This window comes from Aquarana catesbeiana, linkage group LG06 (genome assembly GCF_042186555.1).
Source record: "Aquarana catesbeiana isolate 2022-GZ linkage group LG06, ASM4218655v1, whole genome shotgun sequence".
NCBI lineage: Eukaryota > Metazoa > Chordata > Amphibia > Anura > Ranidae > Aquarana > Aquarana catesbeiana.
In genome coordinates, this window is record NC_133329.1 from 267939934 (window position 1) to 267945933 (window position 6000).

Genomic DNA, 6000 nt, shown 5'->3' on the forward strand with positions numbered 1-6000 from the left:
TATCTGAACGGGTACTATTCTCTAGCTACCAAATAATAATGTCAAAAGAAGCCACAACTCTGCAATATATACAATATATACTGATTTTGAAGGACTTATTTTGTAGGCTTCTACATGTTTTATATATCTGGAAATGTGGCTATATATATATATATATATATATATATATACCACAGTGTATATATATATATATATATATATATATATATATATATATATATATATATATATATATATATACTGTATATAAACAAAAAAGTCCAATCTGCAGCACCTTGTAGGTTTCCTAAGAGAGTCAAAAACTCATCAAGTTACAACAGTTTTGGATCCGTCAAGAGCCTTCTATACCCCAATCACAGCTCAGGGATGACAAGCATGAAAGCCAAATTCAAATATACTCTTTATATAACAAATCTCTTATAGACCGCAAATTAGCAACACGTGAATCATTTCAATTGGTACAATGTAATTAAATACAGTAACTAATGTTCAGAGGACAAAAAATATAACAATGTCTCTGGTTACTTCATATAGAAACCTGTAAAAAATAAAAATAACATCTTATAAAAATATTTACAAAAACAAATGTAAATCATAATCTTTATTCAATCCCTTAAGGCAGGCATGTCCAAAGTCCGGCCCGCGGGCCAACGGTAAACAGTATCTAGTAGTGAAATCCATTTTACTTTCCTCTGTTTCAATCTTAACGCCCTATTTCCACCTCTTCTCTGCCATTGCATGTGATCAATTGCCATAAATCTAATTTGGGCTACAGTATGCACACACTGTCTAAAATGTTTAAAAACTGGTAATTCAGCTTGTGGAGAGTGAATAGAGGATTTCTGCTGGGATATCCTATGCTTGATTTTCTGAGGGGTCTCTCCCACTCCCCAACTCTGAAATATACTGTATACTGATTTTAACCACTTCCAGCCCACGGACGTCATATGACGTCCTGGGCTTTGGGCGGGTATATCTGAATGATGCCTGTAGTTACAGACATCATTCAGATATTGCCGGTTTCAGCCAGCGAATCTCTACACCATAGAAATGATCATAGCGGCCGTTCCGCTGCTTGATCGTTCCTATGGGAGGCGAGAGGCGACCCCCTCCCCCTCCCAGATGGTCCCCGGAGTCTCTATGATCGTCGGAGGCCGGGCGCGATGTTATGACGTCACACCCAGCCTCTCCATTCAAAAAAACGGTGCCGCTTCGGCTGGGATGCGGCGATCGTTTTATTTATTTTTTTATTTCAGGCTTCCCAGCCTAGTGGTGAGATATGGGGTCTTATTGACCCCATATCTCACTATTAAGAGCACCTGACATGTCATATTGATAAAAAGAGATAAGAAGTTGCAACAACCGCCATTGTATTCTCTAGGGTCTTTGCTAAAAAAACATATATAATGTTTGGGGGTTCTATGTAATTTTCTAGCAAAAAAAAGATGATTTTTACATGTAGGAGAGAAATGTCAGAATTGGCCCGGTATTGAAGTGGTTAAAGAACTTATATCGTAGGCTTCTATGTGTTTTATTTATTTATCTGGAAATGTGAGCAAATATATAAAAAAATATAATGTGTATATGTATATATATATATATATATATATATATATATATATATATATGTATGTGTATATATATATATATATATATATATATATATATATATCATACTGCATATATTGTGTGTGTATATATATATATATATATATATATATATATATATATATATATATGAAAACAGTACTTTCCAGAGAAATTGGATGAAACGCTTTTTGAAAAATAAAAAAAAAATAAAAAATTTTATATACAACTATATAGATCAGATCAAAATGAGGGACAGATGAGGAGGAAAGAGGGACAGAGGGATTGTGTTCGAAATCAGGGACAGTCCCTCGAAATCAGGGACAGTTTAGAGCTATGGTACAGCTAAGTAACTGCAGAGACCTATGTTGCTGAGTAATGACCAGTAGATGGTAAAAGTCAATGCTAATCATTACAAGGCCTCTAATATAGGGCTATTGATTTTGCACATGCAAAATTCACCTTAAGAAATCAATGCCTGTTTTTTTTCTACTGCTTTGAACACTCCCCTTTTTTCTTCCACTTTCAAGACAATATAGTCACATTGTGAAAGTCCTTGCCACCCCTCTAAAAAGTCAGAGGGGGGGTGTTGAAAGGTAGTTGGAAGGTTATATGTCACTTCCTCACTGCTTGTATTAACCAAAAAACCTGCAAATGCTTGTATCACATCTAGTCACATGATTGTTGTGGAATGACCCTTTCACTTGAATGGGTCGCATTTGGCATTGGTACTGCTCGCTGAACACAACCACCTATTTTTAGAGTGTCCTAGCCACAAGTGTAAACAAAGCCTTACAGATAGGTAATCTCAAGTCCTGGGAAGGTCCACAACAGATTCTCATATCAGCTGGCAAAATAGGCAACCTCCTATTCATGTTGCCAGATTAGTATATCTGAAGTTATGGACCATTTCAAGATGCCCCCCAGTTAAAAATTTTTGCTTGGATTTCACTTTCTTTACCAACAACACTTTCTTTTTTTACCTACTGGTTTTCAACAGATTTTTGTTTAAAAAAAAAAAAGTGAAGGTATTTTTCTCAGTTTCTTAAGAAACATGCATAATATATTAACAGACGCTTATAAAGATCTTGCAAATCTTCTAGGATGTTCAGACAGAAAAATCGGGAGCAAGGACCCCAAATCCGAGCTCTCCAGGGGGGAAAAGTGCAAGCGGACTATTTCGGTACAGATAACAGATGGTAAGCAACAGAAATAATGAACAAGTATATAAAACACAATTTTATTTAACAAAAGGGAAATATAATACAAACTGTATATAAAACAATACACAGATGACATGGAATTTCAATTTCGACTAGTTTCGCGGGGAACCCGCTTCATCAGGAAATGTATCTGTGAGAAATACAATACAATGGGATATAAATATTTTTTCATAATAAAGGGGGATGAAAGGGATAATGCCAAGACATGAAAAGGGGGTTGAATTTAGAAAAAGTAACAGTGATTAATAAACAGGTAGGGGGGGCTGCTTACCCATGTTGAAGTGCAAACAGAACTCAGGCTAGGCCCCGCGGGGTCTCCCGCGGCGACTGGGGAAGATACAATGAGGCCACAAGAAGACAAACCTCTGCATGAATAAAGAATGGGGGGATGTGCATATAAGTATAACAAATATGTATATAACTATGGTCCAAACAGTGGAAGTGAATGAACGAAACACCTAGAAGCAATAATGAAAAAAGCCACAAGAAAAGTACAGAGGGGAACCAATACCAGAGATCCTAGTTAAAAAAGTGAGGAAAAGAGTGTGGTGTGACAAAAAGAAAGGTGATGATAAACATCAGGGAAAGGCGTCCAGGGAAACCAAGCTGTGGTTGAGTGATGGCAGAAACTAGGTGACAAATTGCACAGAAATTGCAGAAATGCAAGGAAGATGTGGCTGGATGGATGTGTGAAAAGCAGCTGGGGAGGAGAGCAGAGAAAGCACGAGGACCAGAGTTCATGCAGGTGATAAAAGTAAATAATGAAAGTTAGAACATAAGATCTACCTGTGCCAGGTATTATAAATATGAATAGAAGGGTACGGATGTAGAGGTATATGGGTTGACCAGCAATTGGATAGTGATTTAAATATGCCTGTTAGATATCCAGTATTTGATAAAGTATTTGGTAGAGATCTAAAAACTAAAATATATAAAGGAGGCATAATGTCCAAACTGAAACCCACCGCATCTCAATTCAAGAGAGTGCAGTGGGCGAGTTACACATGGGTAAAGTCTAAAACTTACTGTCAGTAGAGCTGGTCACAGAACCGTCCGGATCCCACGCTGGCCTGTGAAGACTGCGGGATAAGACCGCAGTAAATATGCCTTCCATCCCCGCGACGTCACAGCAACGCCGACCTCGGCGTAGAGTCACGTCACGGGGTCAAGGGTCCCACAGGGAGCACGCGCGATGTAATCGTGCGCGCGCCTGCGCACAGCATCTCGGGGGACCAGGAGCATACAGTGTCCGCACAGCAAGTGCGAGCCACTGAACAGCTCCCAGTGAGGCCATAGCGATGCATGCGTGCTGGAGAATCCTGCGCGCGCATGAGCAGTGGCCAACTTGAGCCCTAACGGAACTCAATGAGAGGCAGGTGCAAGTGGGAGGTCGGGTTCCACAGGGGGAGGAGGGGGGATGAAAGGGGGGGGAAGGGGGGGAAGAAAAGGGAGGAAAGGAAGGGGGGGAAAGGAAGGAAAGGAATTGTGGAGCCCAACTAGCCACCAGGGACCCTACCAGTCGCCGCAGAAAAAATAGGGCCAGGTGTAGCCATGACTGTCCGAGTGCACCCCAGAAGTGTGACAAGAGCCAAACATAAAAAATAAAATAAGGAATTATTGTATACATTTGTAGAAACAAGATAACAATAAAAGAAAATACAAATAAAGATAGATGTGCGTATGTCAGGAGGACGAAGTCACCACAGACAAACAAAGAAGTATAAAAATAATAAAAATAAATAATAAATCAGAGGGTGTACCCTCAGTTAAAGGCCTCTGGGTAAAGTGCACATGAATGCAATTTCCATAAGGGTCCCCTGTAAAGAACAAGGCAGGATACATGAACAAAGTAACCAAAAAGCAAAAAAACAACAAAGGAAAAAAAGCAATTTTGGCAAGTAACACACAGGGAGGCGAACAGGGGACAGAGAGTCAGTGATCATGACTTGAGGAAAGATTTGAAGGAGTTAACTTCCTTTAAACCTGGTGGGATAGTGGCATTAAGTCTTTCTATCCATAGGGCTTCTTTTTGTAGTAAAATTTTATCACGGTCACCCCCTCTGACATCGGGGGGTACCACTTCCAGGGCTAGAAATTGGGCAACTTTAAGATCATATTTATGATATAGGCCTATATGGCGCCCGACAGTGGTAAGTTTGCCGTTGGTAGAATAATATATTTGATCACCAACTCTCTGTCTGAACTCCCTGATCGTCTTACCCACATAAAATGCTTTACAGGTACAGAGCATGAGATAGACAATGCCAGTAGTGCCACACTGGGCAGAAATCTGAGGAGTGAACATCTCACCATTAGGAAGCCTTATAGAGGAGCAAGAAAGTATCCAGGGGCAAAGAGGACACTGGCCACAAGGAGAGGTACCGAAAGGTTGGAAAAGGCCACTAAAATCCGGTTTATAGTGACTACTGGTTAAACGGTCTCTAAGGGATTTAGCTCTCCGGAAAACCAGTTCGGGTGTCTCTCGTATATGATGTTTAAGTATATGATGGTCAGTGAGAAGGTGCCAATATTTTGAAATAATTCGTCTGAGTTGTTGGTGGTGTGCTGAATATTGAGTGACAATTTTAACTGTATTAGTGTTGGTATCACGTGCAACGGGATAAAGTAAAGAAGTTCTGGTGCGGCCACAAGCTTTATTAAAGGCTTTTCTAAGGATAGTCTGCGAATATCCCCTCAAAAGGAGCCTTTCACGTAAAAGGCTGATTGTTTGTAGAAGTCTTCATCTCGTGCGCAGTTACGACGCAGTCGCAAGTACTGTGCGTAGGGAATACTGCGCACGAGAGGTTTGGGGTGGGCACTTGTAGCGTGCAACAAAGTGTTGCCAGCTGTAGGTTTACGATATAAGTTGGTCCCCAAAGTTCCATCAGGGTTTTTAACAATTACTAGATCTAGAAAAGGGATCTGTAAGTTATCTGAGCTGACCGTGAAACGTAGGTTCATGGTATTAATATTGATGGCCTCGATAAATTGATTCAATAAAGATGATGGGCCAGTCCAGACTACAAACAAGTCGTCAATAAATCTAAACCAACACAGTATCGATTCTAAAAAAATTGAAAATCGATCGTCCGAAAAAACATGTCACTCCCAAGCTCCGAGAAACAAGTTTGCGTATGATGGGGCACATGACGTGCCCATTGCCACGCCTTGTGTTTGTAGGTAATGTTGG